At 38.6% G+C, this 22282-nt stretch overlaps 1 long non-coding RNA gene across 1 annotated transcript in view; it reads left to right on the forward strand.

The window, feature by feature from the left end:
- LOC146768562 (uncharacterized) overlaps positions 1-20280 on the forward strand; it is a 132222-nt gene extending 111942 nt beyond the window's left edge. The window contains exon 3 of the long non-coding RNA XR_014954257.1: positions 88-20280. This is a non-coding gene — a long non-coding RNA (uncharacterized LOC146768562). The remainder of the gene's footprint in view (positions 1-87) is intronic.
- The last annotated feature ends 2002 nt before the right edge of the window (positions 20281-22282 follow it).

Consider the following 22282-nt stretch of genomic DNA (forward strand, 5'->3'; position numbering starts at 1 on the left):
AAACACCAGAGGAGGAAGGAGCAAGTAGAGTTTGGAGCTGCTGGCATATCCTTGATGATTTTGAGAGTCCTCTTTTCTTTCATTTAGGTTGGTGGGAGAAGGAAACTCTCCCAGAGAGCAATAATGATGGCAGCTGAAATTTTGTCAGCACTGGAAAAAAGGAGATTCCTGGCTCTGTCCTCTTGCCGTTATCACAGTGATGCAGGTATTTTGTTTCTGGATTTCATAAAGTTTCTGACTGGGTCTGAGGCTTACCACTACAATCAAGGTGTTTTAAAGATGTGAAAAGAGAAATTATCCCACAGTTCCTTTCACCTGGGGATCCAGGTTATGATGCCAATCCTTTAGATCTCAGAGTCAACTTTAAATCTGTACAAGCAAAGAAAGGTTAGCCAACATGTATGGAACTTTGGTCTTTGCAATGAATATTTGACACACATAGATTTGAAATGGGCTCATTTTTTGCAATGTGTTATGTTAAGTATGAAGGAGACATCAAAGAACTAACACTTATTAGGCCGTTGTCCAGAAAGCCCATGTCTATAGAAATACTTCTAGACTTCTAAATTAATTTCTAGGGAGAGAATCTAAATTATCTAATTTTCAGAGGCACTGAACAACCCCAGGCACCAGCGAACTGATGGCTTACAAAGAAGGAAGAGATTAAAAGCATGAATTTGGATCCCAGCAAAGCAAAGGCAGTTCTTTCATATTTACAGTTCCACAGAACTCATGTTCTGGCAATTGTACAGACTTCTAAAAGAATCTTGCAATTATTAGGGTTTGATATAAGTTTTAAATCCTCTAAATGAAAACACTGGCTCATTGAGAATACCCATGTTCAGGAGCATGCAAATTCTCCTTATTTTCTGTTCCACAAAGGAGTTCACCATGGAGTGAAGAGCTGTACAACATTAAGATCGTGTGCCTTGTGTCCTTGCATTTCTTGTTTTTCATTACGCTATTTTCTTAGAGTTTGAATCTAGTAAATCTCCCTTTCTTCTGCTCTCTCCTCCAGGTGGAGGTCAGCCTCTTTTCCCAAGCATCACTTAGTGACAGGATGAGAGGACACAGACTCCAGCTGTGTCAGGGGAGGTTCAGGTTAGACATGAGGAAAAACATTTTTATGGAATGGAAAATGTTGTTTCAAGCATGGGAATGGACTGCCCAGGGAGGTGGTGCAGACAGGACCCCTGGGTTGAGGAAAGGAGTGGATGTGGCATGTAATGCCCTGGTTTAATTGACAAGGTGGTGATCAGTGAAAGTCTGACTCGATGACCTTGGATGTCTTTTTTTTAACAGTTGTCTCTGCAAAATCTGTGACTGGACAATGTATTTGTAGTAATTTGAGGTAATACTGCTAGGTATTATAAGCACAAAATACACGATGGCTTTGTAAAATGTGAGCTCAATTTCCCAATTTTAGACTTTTATTGCTCAAAATCTATAGAGAAGAATTTTTAAAATGTAGAATCGAATGAAGATCCTGTGTGTGCCTGCTGGGATTGCTGAGACTTTTTCAATAATGTGTCACTAGAGCTGTGAAATAGAAACCAAATTTGTTGTCATTAACATTGGTGTTTTATGATGCTGGAGTGACTATTCTGCTTTTGAGTCCAGAACAAGTCTTGGCTTCTGGAAGCTTATTTGGTTATATAGCATATTCCAGATGCAGATATGCCCCAAACCCCAGTAAGTTAGGTAATTTATCTGCCTTAAATGCTGTTCAGAAACTCCTATGTGACTTTTTTTTTTCATTCTTGGTTATCCAGATATCTTTCTAAATCTTTTTATACGTTGGAGTTTTGACACAGTCCCCAAACTCACATTATGGATTAAATAGCCGAGGGATTAAAAGATAGAGCTATTTACAAGAGCTGGGAAACTAAAATAGCAAATTCTGTTCAGTCTTGGCAGTACACAGGAGTGAGCTGACATGATGAATGTAAACAAACAAATGTGTTTTTTTTGCTGCTGGTTACTCTTGCTATAACAATGGGCTGTTGATAAATGTTTTGAGCAGTAAACTGCAGTCTGTCTTCTGGGGGGATTTCAGCAGATTTGCTGACTGGGTTTGTGCTGAGGTGTGTCAGGTAGGATACATCTGAACTGTGACATGCTATTTATCCATCATCCAGTCTTTGTTAAGGTTCCTTAAAGTGTCAGAGGATGAAGGTTTTGCCCTTGCCTGCCAGCATGGCTGGAATCTGTTGACACAATTGTTGTAGTTTTTGTTCCAAGAAGACTTTTTCCCGACTCTCTGCAGATGTATTTCCATACTTTCCCATGGCTTAACTCTGGGGTATTCTGTGATGTGAAAACTCAACAGCCTTAATCTTCTGAACTCTGTGGCTCTGTAGACATTACAGACCTGCATTTTAGAATAGCTTTACAAAAAAAAAAGAGTGAGATTCTGCTTTTGTTACACTTAGTAGGGTTTGTTGTTGTCTTCAGACCAAGACTTCATCCAGCTGATCTGAGGGCTTAAGAGACACTTTGAATATCTAAATTTATATATTCTGTGCAATTTGATTACTCCCTCTTAGCCACTGAAATATTTCCCATATACTTATGCCAAGGAAACACCTTTTTTTGTTTTATTTTCATAGTTCTTAGCAAAGTGTAGTGTGATACTAGCTTGGGGCTTTTGAGTGGCATCATTGTTCAAAAAATGAGTAAATATCATGTTTGGTTTAAAAATTCTAACATTTTTCTCATAAATGGTTTGCTGTATGTTTTGGGTTGGATTTTTTTCTTTAAAGCCCCACTAACTGCATGAATTATTAATTAAATTTCAAAATTAAAAGCTTCCAAAACTTGAAGTACTACAAATGGAATGAGGCTGTAAAAACTTTTTCAATTCCACAGAATTTATTCTGCTTTTAATTTGCTTTTTAACTAATATGACAGATTGAATAACTCGTGTTACTCAATTCACTGAATTTGCTTCATTGATGTGTCAAGACAGCATGTAACTTTCTGTGGGTAGGCACATTGGCTTTGTCAGTGATTTGTCACATTGGTAAACTATTAATACATAGATATTAGCACTGCAATGAAAACATCCAGTTATGTATCAACTAATTTATGTTGGGATTATTCTCATGTTTTCTTGATTTCTAGGCTTTCTGTGGTTTAGACCAGGTAAACTGTTCCTAAAAATCATAGCTCAGATAACTAAAGGGAGCACAGAAATCTTATGGACTCTATGTCTTAGCCTATGTCTCCTGCTGCGACTCCTGAATAACATCTTGCCAAAATCAATTGCACTTCATTCATGGTAAAACAAATTTATTTTATCCTTCTGCAAGGAAAATTGGATAAAAGGAGCTTTTTAGCAATCTGCTCGCAAAGTACAAAAGAAAAGTTCATAATAGAGTCAGTGTAGCTACAAGGAGACGTATTGTGTAATGCTCTGTGTGTGTGCCTGTGTTAAGCCAACTACATGCCAAATTTATGACCCATTTTCTTTACCACTATGAACATTTCTAGAGTACTCCTCATGGTGAGGCTGCCTGCTTGAGACTGCAGCTTGCTTAGTGGTGGCAAAACATGGTTTTGAGTGGTTCCTCAACATGAAAAGCAATTTGATCTTAGGTTTATTTCACTGATTTTTAAAAAGTAATTTCTGGTAAAGCTGCAGTAAAATACTGTACTCTTTGCTGTATTTAATCTGAATAGAAACTGCTTCATTCTTTTAACAACTAGCCTGCCCCCCACAATAAAAAACTCAAAACCCAAACAAACCAACAAAATTAATTTTTCTTCCTTGAAGTTCCACAACTTGAAGTAGTGGTTATGTTCCTTATTATTCTCCCTTTCAGATGAGGAGCAGAAAGGAGCATGCACCTCTTTGCACCTTCTGCCTCCCCAGGCACTGCTGCATTTGTGGGAACTTTCTGGGATGTGTGGAATGCACCAAGGATCAGGACCTCCAGCCTCATATGGAAAATTCAGTTTGCCTTGACATGGTTTCCAGACTCTTGGATTTGAGGGAACAAATATTCTTGTCTCCATTTTAGGACAAAATCAGAGGTTGAAACATTGAGATCTTTAGCATAGAGATTTTAAATCAATTCTATTTATACAAGTGTGTTTGCATGCTAAAAAATACTGAAGGAGCTAGGGATTGGGAAAAAGCTTTGAGAATCATACACACAAACTTGATATAATTAATGGGCTGTTTTTTGTAACACAGTGGAAGGTGAAAAACCATGAAACAATGATTACAAATGCTCTGTGTATTATATTAGGTACCTTAAAAGTATTGCAGCCAGAATTAAGATCAGAATTGTCCTGGCAAAAGTATTAAAGGGAATCTGACAGCTTGATTAATGCATTTGAAGTGTTGGAAGAAGAGCAGAATGCTAGATGAGTGATTTTGAGAAAAAATAGAAGTAGATTGGGTACACCAGGACAAAACCCCATTTAAATTACATACTACATAGAAAGTATTACCTATACATTTTGAAATAAAGACTTTTATAGAGGAAAAAATAAAGGTATACTCAATGCAGTGAACATTTCCTGGTGTAGATTACGGTCTTTTATATAAACCTTGATTCTCTGAAGTCTTGTGTTTAAATTTAGACTCATGTTTAAGTCTTTTTGAGATTTATGGAGCTTCATAATGATTTAAGGTAACATTCAACCACTTTCTAAAAGTGAGGGAAAGACTTTAAAAGATTGACTTTTGAAGAAGTAAGGTAGGAAACAATATGTTAAAGATTACCAAATAATTATACATGAAAAAACCCCATTATCTGTATTTAACTTCTCTGTGTGTTTTTTTCCATGTTTTGATAAATTACATTATGTGTTGCTTTGCTGAGAAAGAAACAGAAATAATTTCCTAGATAGAATAGGAGGTATTTTGTCCTTTTTCTCTTTCTTGTGAAAGCTGTGGATTTGCTTATCTATCTGGCCTCCAGCCAGGAAAATCCTGCTATAAGTAGGCAACTACTGTATTTACCTAATGTTATTTTCTGAATTATTTTATGTTTTGCATAAGAATGTTGCTAGATAATACCAGAGGAAAAATTGCTTGTGTGACTACATTACGAATTAAGATTACTTAGATGTTGGCAGTTTCCTTCCCCCTGGTAAATGAAGAACTGCACTTTTTTAAGTTTGGAGATCCATTGTGTATTTTTGTGAGGTGTGTGGTCTGGAAGATCATGATCTACTCTGGATCCAGTAGCCAGAACTGGCTATGCTAATCAAATAGTAACTTAAAAGTCCTAATATTCCTTTTAAAAAGGAATAGCTTTCCTTAAATGCTAATATTCCTTTTCAGCTTCACATGCACCTTAAGAATGCATTAGTCTTTTTAACCCCGTGAAAGATTAGGAATGGGACTGGATCCAAAAAATGATTTTTTTGAAGCTTCTCCTGAAAAGTTATTCAAAGTCCATGAGTTATTTGAATATTTTTTGGTCTATGCAGATGTGGGGTTTTTTGGGTTCTTTTTTTGGACTCAAGAGAAAGTGAACCTTCAGTGCTACAAAATATATATTGTAAAGATAAATTATATATGGGGTTCTGCTTGAAATTAAATTGAAAACGATCCCTTCCTGAATAGACTTGTGTACAAGGAGGTGTACAATGAAACTTTAGAGCTCATAAATTTAAATATAAAAAAACCCCAAACTATGATTTAGCCAGCTAGATTCTGGAGCTTACTGATGTTGTATTTGGGTGGGGGGAGGTAGGACAGATTAAAAAAAAATAAACGTAGAAATGGTGTGTGGACCACTTACATAAAAAAAAAAAAATCAGGAATGCACGTTAAGAATGCAATGTTAAGAATGGTAATTGAGAGAAAATCCTACTAATTTTGCTGAGGCCTAAACTCTCAAACTTTTAAAAACTCTACCACACCCACACATCTATCCCAAACAAAATAATCCAAAACAACTCAACCTTAATTCCACTTTCTTCTTTGGGACAGGAGCAGTTCTCTCATGCAGGGAAAAAAAAATTTCCTTGCCATACTGTATTATTTGCAGAAATAGAAAATTTAGGTTTCTGAAAAAAGAATCAAAACAGCTAATATTAAAAAACCTCCAAGAATGATTACAGATCAATTAATTCCCTGTTCCTAAATCACATATAATCTGTTTTATTGTGTATCTGTTATGTTGCATTTATTCAAGACTGTAACCTAAACTTCTGAGTCTAGGTTAGTCCTTGGAGTAAACTGCACTCAAAATAATGGGCTTCATTTATGCACTATAATCAGGTTTGAATTTTTGATCAGGACTATGATTAGAACTTGAAAAGGATCTGTTGATCTACAAGATCTGATTGACAAGTCTGCAACATAATGAGTTACCTTGTAACTGATACAGAAAAAAGGATTTTTTCATATGATAATTTGAAAAGTTTGGAGAAGCTTGTTGTCACATGAGAAGACATTATTTCTACTAATTATTTTTCTCTGGTTGAACCAAGTGAAGTATTTTTTTTTGCTTTTCTCCTTTCATTTTTCTTGTTCTTCTGAGATGAATCATTGGAAGTTTTGCAGAACCTGATAATTACATTATCATTTGTGACACATGTAAATGATGCCATTGACTGGTTATCTTCTAGCTCTACCTCCAGTTTAGTATAAGACAGTCTTTGCTAACTGTGTAAAAATGTCCTTTTGTGTTACAATTATTGCAGCTGAACACTCAAAAAAAAGTTTTTGAATGGTTATTTATTGCCAGAATGATCATGACTGCAGTTGGACTCATAAAGTGAATTCCCTTGTTCCCAAAGCACAAAGGACAGGCTGGTGCTGGGAGCAGCTGCTGGAGGATTTGTACTGCTTGAATTTTGTTCCCAGCTCAGTGACCTTGGGGAAAGTCACTGAGCCACTCTCTGTCAACCTTTAGTGATTTTTCCTAATGGCTATCAAGTTATGTAGCCAGATTCCAGAGGTATGGAGCTGCTTAATTAATGAGTTGGCAATGTGCTTTGAGATGCACTGATGGGACCTTTCAGCCTGTGCTCTCAGAGCCTTGTCCCTCTCTTTATCTGTGTTCAAGCTGATTAAGGCTGTCTGCTCTTGCTGTCTCCTAAACATGCCACCTCTCATATCTTACAGGATATAAACCTAAATGTACATCTAGACATTTTTGGAAAAAAAAAGCATAAGGTTAAGCAAGAAACTGGAAATGGATTTACCTATAATGTCACGACCTGCATCCTCTGAGACCTGCATCCACAAGAAGTCCTGTTTGCTGTGCTCTGCTTGTCTTGGCTGTTTAGCCACCTTTTCTGTTCCCTTTATTCCTCTGCTGCATTACACCCCAACAAGCTTAGGCATCTTTATTGTCACCTGAATAACTACTGAGTGTCACTGACCTTTAGGTTGGCAAAATAACCCTCAGCTCTCTGTTCTGAGAAAGTGCAGCCTTGAGCATATTTATTCTTATAATTTTTTTTTTTTGTCATCATTCCCCCTCGTACTTGGCAAGAATTTTTCTGTGTGCTGCCCAACTCCTCCCCCATCTTGTGCCCTTTTCATCCTCTCCTGGGGTTTAGTCCTCACTGAAACACCAGTTCTGGTTAGGATCCTCCTAATTCTTGTTAGGATCTGATACCTGTCACATTGTTTAGGTGGGTGCAGTCAGTAATACAATGGAGAATCTCACCTGCTCAGCTTCTTGTCTGCTTATCTGCTTAATAGCATGATGTGAACCTGGGTTTTTCTTTTGTCACTTAAAGAATTCTTTCAACTCCATCAAATTTGAAATCATCTTAAATTCCCTATGTAGAATCTGTATTTTTCTGTTAACAAGCAAGTAAAGTAAAAGGAAGAAGCAGTTTCCAAGATTTGCTAGGTATTTCTTATGTGTGTATGTATATATGTGTACATGACCTCTTACAAAATATACTTAGAGGAAGAAATATTTTAAAGATCTACTTTCAAATATAATTGCAGTGATTATCATGTTTTTCAAATATAATAAACAATATAAAAATATATATTTTTTTATGCAGAGCCGCCCATATCAAATCATACTGCTTGTGATGTTACAGCTTTTATTAAGGCAAAGCCTTGTTTGCATTGGACAGAACTCAGGGCAAAATGACATTTACCTGTTTTGATTACTAGTCCTTGCTTTTCCAAACTGGTTCTACCCATATGGTGCAGCAATGTAACTCCCTTAGAGAGTCTTCATCCAAGACTGAGAGAAATTTCATCACAGGATGATAGACACCTTCAAAAGGACATTCACATGTAATGGGAATAAGGAAAGACAGAGGATCCAAACAGCTAGACAAAGGTGGGAATGTGAATTAAAAAACATCCAGTAGGATGGTGATGCCCAGCTGGCAGAATACAGTAAGTAAAATTATCTATAGAAGATCTTAAGTGGTTCTGGGGAACATTGTGCAGATCAGGTGGGATCCATATGGAAGTAGGGAGCTTTCTTCATGGAGGTCTTGAATTAAGGATAAAAATGTCATAGAGCCTGACACAATTTTCAGATAATTTGCAGAGCCTCACTCACCCTTTGACCTTACCTTTTTGGGATGAAGGTACACAGGACAGGGGTTGTGCTTCTCTTCACTGACAGAGCAAAGCTGGCTCATGCCTGAAGCTCCAAAGAGCTTTTGCTCATTCCCACAAATCTGGATTGCTTCTGTTGCCATCCTGTCCAACAATATGAAATGGTAACAAGTGAAATAGACTGCAAAACAGATAATTCAGTTTGTCGAGGAGTGGCCTGAAGTACAGAATATAAGAAATAAGACTTGAGATAAAGAGCACAAGAGAAAATTAATTGCTCTGTATGATAGAGACTGAAATAATCAAGCAGAAATTATTATTCAGAATTTATTGAATTCAATGAAATGAAACCCAGTATTAATACAAATAATTGCTTGAACTGTAGAAAAGAAAAGGCAGACCTGATTTACAAGATATAAACCTAAATGTACATTTGACATTTTAGGAAAAAAAGCTTAAGGTTAAACAAGAAACTGGAAATGGATTTACCCATAATTCAAGACCTGCATCCTCTGAGGCCAGCATCCACAACAAGTCCTAGCAAAGAAAATAAATTTTTTTACCCAGGTTAGTCCTAGCTGGAAAATATTACTTTTTTACAATTTTGAAAATATGCTTGAAGAGCTGAAAAATGTTGAGTGGTATTTTAGGTAGGCAAGACTGGCCTAACCCTGAGAGAGGGGAAAGATGACATATCAACTAAAAAAGAAACAATTTAAGCAATCTGGGCAGGTGTGCAAGTGGCCAGATTGTACTTTCTAAATAATTGCTGCGGTGTTTGGCTCTGTTTGATTTAATAGGTAACGTGTGTTGAAGCCAGAGCCGAATGAACTATTTACAGCAAATAATTTATTTGATCAATGTCATCTTCTTTTCTGTTCATGAATTATCCATAAACAGGTTTTTCCCCACTAATTCGTTCATTATTCAAAATTGCTCAGCAAATGCTTTGTGTGAGTGCCTTTTGGACCATTTTTTTTCTCTCTTTCTTTAGAAAATTATAGTTATACGAGAAGGTTTTTTTACAGTGGGAATCAAGAAACCTGAATGTTCTATTTTAGTGTTCTTTTGACTGAGGGGAGAATAACCTATTTTCTATTGGTTATTTTCTATATTTGCTGAAAATGTGTATAGTGTAGCATCTTTTCCTTTTTATTTATAGGATTTTAGGCAGGAAGGGACTATTAGATCATCTACTCTAATCTTTTTTATGATGCAGATATAGTAGGAATTCATCTAATTTCTCCCATACTGAGTTCAATAATTTGTTCTTAACTAAAGCAGATTGGAACTTTATTTTAAAGCTCTTTCACCCAAATGGCTAAGTAGTTCTTTATGAAGGGGTTATTATACTATTTTCTTTTACAAGCTTGTGTATCTACTTGATGATCTCTATTTCTTGTCATGTGGAGTTATTTTTATTTGCTGATTTGATGTCTGAGCAGCCCAAGTTCTGAGTGAACTGATGGATGAGGTGGTTAAGCTGCTATCCATCATATTTGAAAGGTTGTGGCAGTTCATTGAAGTTCTCACTGACTGGAAATGGAGAAACTGAACCCCCAGTTTTAAAAAGAGAAAAAAGAAAAACCTTGGAATCTTGCAGGCTGGTCAGTCTCACCTTGCTTGTTCACAAGATCACAAAGCCCATCCTGCTAGAAATTATGCTGAGCCACATGGAAATTTAAGTTGTTTGGTGAGATTTGGGCTCTACTAAGGGTAAATTGTACCTGAGAAATGTGGTGGTCTTCTCTGACAGGGTTTCGACATTGGTCAGAAAGGCAAGAACAGCTGAGACCATGAACCTATGCAAAGCATTTGGCACTATCCCACGTGACATCCTTGTCTCACAACTGGAGAGAGGTGGATCTGATAGCTGGACCATCCAGTGGGTGAGGACTTGGCTGGATGGCCACTGGTGAGGAGTTGTGGTCAAGGGCTGATGTCCAAGTAGAGATGTCCATTGATGAGTGGTGTTCTGCAGGGGTTGGTGTCAGCACCTCAGTTGGGAATGTGGACAGTGGGGTTGATTGCAGCTCCATCAGGTTTTCTGAGCACAGCAAGCTGTGGTTGACAGGCTGGAGGGAGGAGAGGCCATCCAGAGGGACTCTGGGAGGCTTCAGAGCTGGGCCTCTGCAAACCCCATGAACTTCAGCATGGCCGAGTACGAGGTGCTGCCCCTGAGTCAGGGCAACCCCAAGTATAAACTGGGTGAGGAATGGATTGACAGCAGCCCAGAGGAGAAGGTCTTGGGGGTGTTGGTGGATAGAAGTTCAGCACGATGCAGCAATGTGCTCTTGAAGCCCAGAAAGCCAAACGTATCCTGGGCTGCACCAAAAGAAGAGTGAGCACAAGCTGAGACCACAAGTCATCCTCTGCCCTGCTCTTGTGAAAACCCCACCTGGAATGATGAGTCCAGTTCTGGGACCCCAAACATAAGGAAGGTGTGGAAACATTAGAGTGAGTCCAGAAGACAACAGTGAAGGTGACCAGAGGGCTGGAGCACCTCTCCTGTGGAGAGAATGAGTTGGGGCTGTTCAGCCTGGAGAAGAGAAGGCTCTGGGGAAATCTTGTAGCAGCCTTTCAGTACCTGAAGGTTCTGAAGGGAGCCTACAAAAAAGATGGAGAGGGGCTTTTTCCAAGGACAAGGGCTTTAAATTGAAAGAGAGGAGGTTTAGTTTAGGCATTAGGAAGACCCTTTTTCCTTTGGATGGTGATGCATAGAAACAGGTTGTCTAGAAAAGTCATGGATGCCCCATTCCTGGAAGTGTTCAAGGCCAGGTCAGATGAGGCTTTGAGCAGCCTGGTCTAATGGAAGGTGTCCCTGACTGTGGCCGGGGGGGTGAAACTAGGTGATATTTAAGGTTCCTTTCAACTCAAACCATTCTATGATTCTATAAACCTTTTTATATCTGGGAGGAAAATGAGAGGCTTCATGGTTACCTGAAGAGTTCTTACATAAACCTTCTTATCTGTTTGACCAGGTATAGCTTTCCCACAAGCGACTTGAGGAAAAAAAAAAAATAAGAGACAAATACAGACTGAATATCTGAACAAGTCAAACAATGACCCTTGCAAACGCTGTCAAAGCAAATGTGTGCTTTTAGTCAAATGAATGTTTGTGAATTCTCCTTGCAGTATTTTCCCAGTACTAGCCAAGAAAGACATTGTTAAATGTAAATTGTAATGACAGTAATTTTTAAAAATTTGAAATAGGCCTTGTTACTCAGAAGGCAGGATAAGTGCATTTGTCACACAGTATTATGATGAAAAATGCAGTGAGCTGCTTCCTTTCACTGAGTTTGGATTGGGATCCACATGCTGTATAATATAGCAGAAAAACACCAAGCTTTTGGCAAAATATGATGGAAGCCTTGAACGCATAAAATTGGTGGAAGTGCTCTTTAGAAGTGAAAATAGCCAAGCTTAAAAAATGCTATTTACTTGGAAAACTTGCTCCGTACAATAGATCAAAATAAGTGATAACTAGTTTTTCTCAGTGGTATGCCTGGTAAGATCTCCTGCCAAAAAGCCACAGCTCTCAGGTTGAAATTGTGAGCTGTCCCCATGTTGCAGCAGCATTGTTTCCCCCAAGAAAGCTATCCTTTGAAAGTTGTGTGAAACCAACTGCATGGCCTGAGGATTCCAAGCAGCAAATCACTGCTCACCACTGCTGAACTGAATTTACAGGCTGTTTGGAAACTCCCTGCACCCCACTTCTGCAGCTTCTGCATTTCACTGCTGGCTGTGGCAAGCCTGAGGGTAGTTTACCACTGCCTGCCACCATATGCAATCAAAGTGCTTTAGATGTAAAGATCACTGCAGAGCCCTGAAATCTTATCCTTGTTCCCTGGCCTCATCTGGCAGGTGGACAGTCAATGCATAAAGTCAGCGTGTGCGAGCTTTAAAAACAAATTGGAGTCCCTAAGTTCCTTTTGTTTCTCCAAGGCAAGAAAATAAAGCTTTAGTAAGTAAGATTTCTGTGAGAGCATGAGGTATAAATAACTTGACAAATGTCCTTCAGACATTTGGATTCATCTTGCCTATCTCTAGCAATTTAAAAGATGTTGAGGCTAAACAGATGATGTGTCTCCTTTGCTGGTGGAGGACAATCCATCCCACTGTTTTAGGATGCACTGAGATCTTGTCTGCTGGAGGCATCTGGCTTTCTTCACTGACTTTCAAGTGGAGCTAAATGAATAGATTAGATTACACTCCTGACTTTTTAGACTGCTAAAAAAACCTGAGATGAATGTCACCCCAAGTTATTTGCCTCAGAATGGCCGTGATAAAACAGCTGCACCTGATGCATTAACAAGTAGCCACGCTTTTTCTCTCTTGGCTGAAGAAATCATCACTTACCACTTTTTCCTAAGTAAGCAGCAAGATCTGTGATATATGGAAATGTCAATAAAAATGTGCTTTTAATTCTCAAGGACTGGCCTTATGCTGGTGTTTTTGAATACTTTGCTGAATCTTTGAGTTGAGTGACTGAATATGGGACACGTGCCTCATGGTGGGTGATGCAGATGAGAAGGTGATAAGGTATTACCTTAGGGTAGTGATAGGGTGATAAGGAATTACCTTGTCTGCATCATGCTGAAGTATCAATTCAATGTATTCTGAGGAGAGCAGCACCCAGTCCACTTGTACATGAATGAGACAAGGGTTGACTCGAAACATCAGGTTATTTGTTTCCTTTCATGATAAATCAGGTGTCTGGGCAACAAAGGCACTGCCCTGCAAAAGGAAGCTAGGAGAATGATGACCCTGCATTTGGGAATTCTCTCAGTATTGCTCCGAGTAGATACATAAACACTTCTTTATATGCCCTGTGACCTTCTGTTTCTTGAGGCCTTTGTAGTTAGAAGAAATAGCATCTCTGTCAGAGTGGTAAGAAAATGCTACACCCCTTCAGGTGAAGTACCTTCAGGTGACAAGTTGTGTATGATAATTTATGGAACATAGTCCTTGTAATATTTTATGCTTCTCAAATGTTCCAGATGATTACAGTCTCTAGATCTGCAGTTAAATTATTATCCTGATCAGAAATTTAATTGCTCTCACTTGTCTTGTTCTGTGTGTGCTTTTGGCAGAGTGACAGCACTTTCTATCACTGTTTCTCCATCCATTGAGTGACACAAAATATGTTTTTAAAATCAGAAGAAAAAATATTAATGGGGCTCTGTTGCCTGATAAAATGCTTTGTTGCTCTTTTCTGATCCGATGGTAGAACAAGGAGCATTTTAAATATTTAACAATGTTCTTAGAACAAATTGTGAATTTTGAAGCTGCAATTTTGTACCTGAGTTGAAAGTAGGTCTGACTGGTGTTCATAACCCAGATGTCTTTTGATATTTTCCTTCCTTTTACATTTCTGCACAGATTTATATTTTGTAACAAGCTCACTGAAGGCAAGATAGACAATGTGTTTTCCAACACAGAAGAATGAATGTTGCTTTACCAAGAATTTTATTTCCCATACGGTAAATTGTCACAGCCAAACAGGAGTCAAAATCAACACTAGACAGTTATGATCTAAGCTTGCTGAATCAGAGGGAAAAACCCTCCACCAAAAGAGCAGTATCCAAATAAAACAGAGAAACTAAGATTTTTGAACTTTTATTATCAGCAGGTTTTGAAACTGCTGTGAAATTTAGATTTCCTGCTTCAGTAAGTTAGAAACTGCTTTAAGTAGTAAGATTACATGTATGAAAACTTCTGCTCATTGTGCTAGAATGATGCTGATGTTAATTTATGGTTTGAAAAGCCTGTGCAGTTTTGTTTCTGTGGCAGATGAACCATATGTTTTGCAATAAATACTTTTAATTCAAGTAGTGAGAATGATTGCAACTGTTTGGTTTTGTTGCTGTTATTTACACCAGCATATGACAGAAAGCAAGTGAAAGGAAGACAGGATGTATTGTAAAGCCTATTAAAAAAACAACAGCGTGGAGTGCTGAGAGGAATTTTTAGACATGAGGGCCTTAAAATGGTGGGGTGAAATGATTATTTTAAGTATAGATGAAGTAAAGCTATGAAGAAAGATATATTTAAAAATATCTATAATAGGTATTATTATATCTAAGATGTAGAAGTATTTTTGGCTATATATGTAGCTCCATGGGTTTAAAGGAGCTAGTTATCATTCTCCTGCAAAAGGAGTTTTAAAAATAAGCCTTCAAATTTGGTTTTCCAAATTGCATTTTTTCTGCATAGCTAAAGGAGGAACTAAGCTGTAAGTGAAAATGTAGAAATATTCTTGCTGCCTCCTTTGAAAACTTTGTAGGATATTTTTCCTTAGGCAAACTAATACTTTGATTGCCTTTAAAGCATGCAGAGACAGCCCAGCTTACCTAGCTTTGAAGGAGCTGGGTCAGTGTTGCTGTGTCAGCTCCGTGTCCTGGCTGGGAACAAATCCTCTGCTTCTTTGCAGAGCTGGTTAACCCCTTCCTGCCCCAGCTGTGCCATGCCTGGCACCCACCTGGGGCTCTCACAGCAAACTGGGCACATCTTGCTGTGCCACATTGCACAGAATCTTGAAATAAAACTTCTGGTACGGTTCACAGGTGAAGTGTTGGGAATATTTGTGTCAAACTAGTGTTTTTATTTTTTCCTTAAAAAAGTTACTATCCACAAGTGGGAGTTGTGTCTATTATTTTTTTCTTCATGATCATCTGCATGACCACTAGTTGTGCTGCCAGACACAAACATGGTGTAAAGTCATTTAAAATTAATATAGCTATAAACCACACAAGAGAAAGATGTCACACAACTTGGAAGACACTAAAAGTTCCCAGAGATCATAATTTTCCAAGGCAGTGTTTGACCCTGGAATATTTTTTTTCTGTAATATGTTTTAACATTAATTCACTCTGATTCAATTAAAATATTTCTAGCCTGGTGATAGCTTTTTACCACTGCTTACAATTTGCCTGGATATAATAATTGCTACTGTTTTCCAACTTCAGTGTTACTTTCTTCCTTTACAGATTTCCCCTTTTTTTCTAGGAAAGCAATAACTGGCATAGAGATAGACTCAGATTTTGTTCTCTGCAGTACAGCCCATACTACAGTAACTGGACCAGTCCAGATGCTCTTGCCTTCACCTGCATTTTGGAATTGCTTTCTGCCACTTTGTGATGCCTAAATTGTCTTTTCACAAAGTATTGCTTCTCCTTTGTGCCAGAAAGATCTGTTGCTGTCAAGAATTTTCTCCAGCTGCTCCACCTGTTGGTACTTCTCTGCTCAGTCTTCTGACTTCAGTTTTCAATTCTCTGTGCACCTTCTTTCTTTTTTTTTCTGTGGAGAATCTTCTTTCATGTCTGTTCACGCTCCACCTGTCTTCTCTCTTTTGCCTCTCATTGTCTCCTTCTTAGATTTACTTTACATTCCCATTCTTGCTTCCTTTTCTCAAAGCTCTCTGCCCTTTTCCACAATGATAATGTGAACAGATAACACAATGTCACTTAGTGCAGATCCTTTCTAATAACTTCCCTGACTGCACAATGCAGAGCTTCTGAATGGCTTTCTAAGTTTTATTTTATTAAGCTAGATTTTACTAATTTAATATGAACACTAGAAAAGTCTTCCCATCAATGGGGACTTCAATCAGGGATTGACTCATATACTTGATTCATATATTTTCTTTCTAAACTCATAAGATAGGAGTTACGTTTCTGCCTGATGAAGCCCTTCTATTGAATTTGGAATTTTCAGGGGTTTTGATTGAAAACCTAAACTTGGACAAGCAGAAGAAAGATTACAATGACTGCTTTGATGTCCTTATTATTTGCTCATTCTTGGAACGGGTTAGACTCTTGGTTGCATGAAGTAAAGTTCTGTTTCATAGAAGAAGTCTGTTCTAAAAAATAAATATATATATAGTCACTGGAGTCCTGTAGTGGGACAAATTCAGAATTTCAGTTTCAACTTTGGAAATGTATAGTGAGATTGGCAACTGTGACATAATTCTGTGGTCTTTCAATCATTAGGCTGGCCTTGGACAGTTGTGTTAATAGAGGTAAGATATGGTTATATCTGTGTGCTTTTATCTAGGCTGGAATTGAGTGCAGAATGTCATTGTGGATGGGATGATGGATATCTAACCAAGATGACAATGTCAACAGTAGTGGTGAAATGGGTCAGTGATATTTTTATTGTGGAATATGACAGTACAGGTATGTCCTATGGTTAGTGGATTCCACCCCTTGTGCAGCCCTTTTCTTCAGCTAAATTAAAATTATAGCAGGGAAATAGCTGAAACCATAGCTGTGTAACTATGCAGCAGATTAACCTAAAGTGATGAGTATATTTTACCTTTAGCATTTAGGCCTGCAGTTTTCTGAGTGGAAGCAAGCAGGGTCCAAGAACCTTCACTCTCTCCAGTAGTTTGCTGTGTTCTAATGATGCAGACACCTAACTGACATGGTAATGTGTCTTATTGTCCCCGCCCTGCTTTAATTTCTTTAAGTTACACCATCACTCTGTGCTTCTTTGTCTTCACTGACCTGTCTGGACAGTAAGCTTCCTAGGAGTAATCAGTACCTCACTGACTGTGTGTGCAGACTTTAGAGCTGTGATAAGTAATTTGGAACTCAAAATGGACATATTTCTCAGTTAACGTCAGAAACCTCAGAAATGCTGGGTACTGCCTAGATTCCATCTGCAGGCATAGAAAGAATGAGGGATCTCCACCATACAAATTCTTGGATTTCTTTGCTATTAGAAATCCTGAAGACAGAAACCCATGAGGCTTGGAAAAGAAATATGTTTCATAAAAACCACTAATTAATAAAAATGTAGAATACATATGAGCACATAGTATATACATTAGCTATAATAATATATACATTAGATATAATAGTCCTGTAGCCCATAGAAAGAATGTGGGCTGTCCATGAAGAACATGACATGAAAATATAGGGGAAGATGTTGATGAGGACACAAGAACAACAGAGGGAAGGAGAAGTGTGAATCTCCAAAGAAAAACTTTGAGTTTAACGTCTTGTCCCTTCTCCCATTGTGGGAATAGGAATAACTTCATTTTTCCTCAGTTGTCCTCCAGGGAAATTTCTAACCTTGGCTCTGTCCCACTGATGAGAACTCTTTAACTTCCCTTGACGGTCGGTTCATTTGCCTAACTCTTCTTACTCTGTGAAACTTCAAGCAGTAACTATATTTGACCTAAATTTCCCTTGATGCTGCTTAAGTTCATTACTTCCTCTTCTGTCCTCATTAATTAAGGGGAATAATTGATTCCTGTTCTTTTTATAACATCACTTTATGTACTTGAAGATAGCTCTCTGTCACTCTCCCCAATTTTCTCCCTGGCACATAAATATGAAGACAAAAGGGAAATATTTTTCAAGCTGGGTTATGTCAAGAAAATAGGGCAACTGTTCAAGGAGAAGAGAGATAAACCATGAGAAACAGTTTATAATTGAGACTGGGAGGGGTCTGCAAGGCAGCCTCTTGTCTAGCCTCTTTTCTGGCTAAAATAAGATTGCTATGTACCCTCCTCATTGCTATGAGCCACAGATCACTTGTTTTCCAACTAGTCATAGGTGCAGTTTCTTCTTTTTAGACAGATAAAAGTCTCCTTGCTTTGCTTTCTTAAATAATCTGAAGGGAGAGCTGGCATTCTTTTGTGCATGGGTTTTTGATATAAATCAAGTTTAATCTAGTTCTTTGGAAGCGGGTGTGTGTTTTTAGGGTTTCTCACTTCCAGCCTTCTGGTTGAAACTGAATATAGCTCTCAATCCTTTCAAACCTAGCAGTCTGTCTATCATTTTTATTTCCTTTACATTTTCAAGGTTATCTCTGACAGAAAATTGGATAGAAACTTTGTAAAAATATAACTGAAAGCTGTGATTATCGTTTATGCATATGCAATTCCTGGAAGACAGGGAGGCCCACAGCTGTCTACCCTCATGAATTCCTAAGTGGGGCACAAATCTGATCATCACATGATTATGTAGTGATGTGGTCTGGTATCTGTCAGTATCACACAAACTGGTGCAGGATGTTTTTTAGATAGGTAGGATCAAGAGGACAGATGTACGTACCTTGCATATATTTTAAGCATTTCTGCAAGTGGAATAAACCCCTTCCCTCCTCCCATTTCTAACTACAGGGAATATTTAGTCTGGAGACATAAGGTTGTTTATATTGTCATTATCATAAATGGTGTGATTGTTCCAGTTACCTAGGTAGAGAAGAAATTATCATGTTATTCCAGAGTGTGATCTGGCACTGACTTCGTGTTTTATCACCTCAAAGCTATCATTAGTGGGTAATCATTTTAGGAAATTATTCTATTGCTCATTTATATAGCCTAAAAGCAGTTTTGGTGATTTTCCTTAGGCTTTTTGTTAGTTATATCCTTTAGGGTTATAATATGGTAGAGACTGTGTAGAAAATATTTCATTGTATTTTAGTGATGGAGAGAGGCCAATGACTTTGGGTTATTTCCTCCAAGCAGTTCAAATACTGTTTGTATGTTTCTTTTACAGCTGTGTTTCTCATCTGTGTTGCTGATGTATAGCATATTTTAGTGCTTTGATGATAGGAGAGCCAGGATTTCATTGTCAGAGAAGTAATCTTGAGCAATAGCATAGGATACTTTCCAGATTTTGTGGCTCTCAAAGCATTTAAATAAAATGGGACAAAGCTCAGTTATTGCTCTATTGCTGGAGCTGAGGATTTACCTGTACTACTCTCATTTTGATGACTACAGCATATGAGGTGGGGTCAGAAACAGTGAGGTTAATCACTATAAACTGTGCAGCTGAAAGGCTACTCTGGATCCAGCTGCAGAGCTGACTGTGTTACCCAACTCCCTGCACTAGCTGCTGGTGCTACCTAGTGAGTAGATTAAAACTTGCTTGGATGAATGCACAGGAAATTCCTTCACAGCAGAAGCAGCAGTCTAGAGCAGTGCTTTGGGCTGAGACCTGTGGCTGAGGTTCTGAGCTGGACTGAACTACTCTGGAGCAGCTGACAGCAGCAGCAGAGCTGCAGGGAGTTGCATTTTACACGCAGGTGGAAGCACGCGTGCAACGTGCTTTGACTTCAGGGAGTTGCTCTGTGCTTATTGGAAATGTGCAATCAGAGTTTCAGGATGCCAGGACGTATCTTTATCTTTATCTGTGATAAAGAACTGGCTGTGCAGCAGGGTGTGAAGACCTCAAGCATGTCCCCTTATTCCAGATGGCAAGCATAAGCTAATGCAGTTGTGCTTTAACACTATGGTTGTGTCCTAGTATGCATGGATTCAACATAGGTTGTGTGTGGTCCTGTGTCCAAGTGTCCAAGGGTAATTTCTATTTCTAGACAGCAATACTTGGGGCTGTTATTTTTTTTGTTTGTTTTTTTGGATTTTTTTCCCAGTTTCCCCACCCTCCCTAGAAGCACAAAGGTACTTCAGAAAAAAAACACCTACAATGTTTGATTCTGTCATAGTCACATATGTACATCTAGTTCTCTGTTTGGTAAAATCAAACATTCACCTTTTTAAAGGGATAATTCACCCTTATTTTAAAGGGATAATCTGTGTAATAATCCTGTATTGGTTAAATTTTTTGTCGTCAGCTTCTAAAGATATCAAAGACCAATTCAATAAACTTGTTACAAGGAATTCTGTTAATTACAGCAGCTGGCACTGTTTCTCCTTCAAGGCTGCCTAAAGAGGGTATTGTAAATTAATCTTGGTAGCTAATTATCAGCCTGTCAGCCAGTCTAGAGTAACAGCCCCTCATGCTCACCATGGGCTGTGTGAGCCCACGGTGTCACAGCTGAGCATGCATTCAGTGAGCAAAAGTCAGTGCTGCCAAATGTCACTGTGCATCTCACATGGTGCATCCCCATCACTGAGAGGCAGAGATTCCTGTTGTTGGGGAACTTCCATGATGCCAGCAGCTCCCTTCCTGCGTGTTTGCCATGTACATTTTTGTTCTGTCACGCCAGTAAAGACAGTCTCGATGACAAGTGCATTTGCATGGATGTTTGCATATTGCTGCACGTTTGTGGTGTCTCTGTTGCAACACCTCTGCAGCAGTTTTACAGCCGAGGCTTGTCACAGGAATTGAAGTCTGAAGCAGATCATAAGACATTTGTGTTGTAGATTGATGTCACATTGTCTATGCAGAGAAAGGCTGTTTGCTTTTTCTTCTTTCTATGAGGCTTTCTTGTATATTCTGTATTCTGACTATGGCTTTTCCAGTGATGACTAACACATCTTCTAATGCACAAAACTAATTTAGCTCTGTTTCCTGTCTTAGGCTTGGATAGCTGGGAGCTTTTCTGTCAATACCAATCAGGTATCAATCCTTTAAGGGAAATATGACAATCCCACGTTTTCTGATGGGATTTAACCACTTACAACTTCCACCACTGCTTTTCTGCCTTCTTAATTTTAGACAATATGGTTTAATATATTAGACTTGCTCTTTTCCTTGTTTGGCTGAGTAACTGCCTAAGTAACTATAGAAAACCCACTGCAACCCTTTTCTCTGTGGGCTTGGGTTTACAGAAACTCCCACTGTACATAATTTTATATGTTTGATGCCTTCTTCCCTTTGTTGTAGCTGGCTGCTGCTCTGCAGCAAAGAGCCAAGCAGTAAAAGTGTCAGCCACAGAGCTCTTCTGAAAAAGCACATATTTAGAAATGTCATCTCTAAAAGCATCTCTCAGCAGTCCATCACATGGGGCACACAGGGCATGGCACACAAGGGGGGCCCAGCTGGATGGTGGCACAGGGAGGTCTGCCCTGCTTGTCGTGAGGCTGAGCTGAAGCACAGCCACCACTGGACACATTAACCAGAGTTCTGCTGTGGTTCAGAGCCTTGGCCAATCACTTGACAAGTATCAGCACAAAACTGACCAACTCTGAGAAGTATTCCACACTGACTGAATTCATGAGGCTGAAACAAATGTTGACACCTGCCCATCAAATGGTTGAGGTGGGAAGGGAGTGCATTACACTCCCATCATGGCTTTCACTTCAGCTCATTTAAAATATAAATGATTAGAATAAGCCAAAATATGTGGGACAGTTGAATTGCAGCCATACCACATTTAAGGATTATACTGATTACATACTCTTTAATTTTTTCCCCTAATATTCTCCTTACTGTTGCAATTTTCCCTTTTAGATTTTAATTTAGGGTTTGCTTCTATTCCTTTGCCTGGGGCTTGTTGCCTCTGCTGCTCTTATACTGTTACTGTATTGGATGACAAATTCATCTGCTAAAATGATTTATTGCCCCAGCTCACCGGGCAGTAGCAGTGCTCACTGAACAGACAGACTTGTCAATTTGTAGCACAGATATCTTTATCTTCCCCAGGTGCTCTGGAATGGGAAGTAGTGGAAGCGTATTTGTGACTGCAAAAGAAAAACATCTCAAGGAACAAGGTGCAAGACAAATGAGTACACAAAGGCAAAGGAGAGAAAGCAAAGGAAAAGGGTTTAATTTTCCTGTGTTATGAGATATAAACTAGTGGGATGAACTTCATTTCTACCTCACAGCTTGGCTTGTGTCTGATGAATTTCTTTTCTGGTCACTGTGTTTTTACTTGCTCTTTACATTAGCTGTTTTTCTCGTGTATTGAGGAGAAAATTTTTAAAAGAGACCAGCCAGGAGCAATGAACCCTATGAAGGATGCTGAGGTTTGGAGCCTATCCCTTTGCCTTGCACTTCCCTGCTCTCCCATACTCACCTTGTATCTCCTGTGGGTACGATAGAAATATCATTAGATTGGTTGGGGCCTTTGGGTTTTATC

This window comes from Lonchura striata, chromosome 1 (genome assembly GCF_050655825.1).
Source record: "Lonchura striata isolate lonStrDom1 chromosome 1, ASM5065582v1, whole genome shotgun sequence".
NCBI classification, from domain to species: Eukaryota; Metazoa; Chordata; class Aves; order Passeriformes; family Estrildidae; genus Lonchura; species Lonchura striata.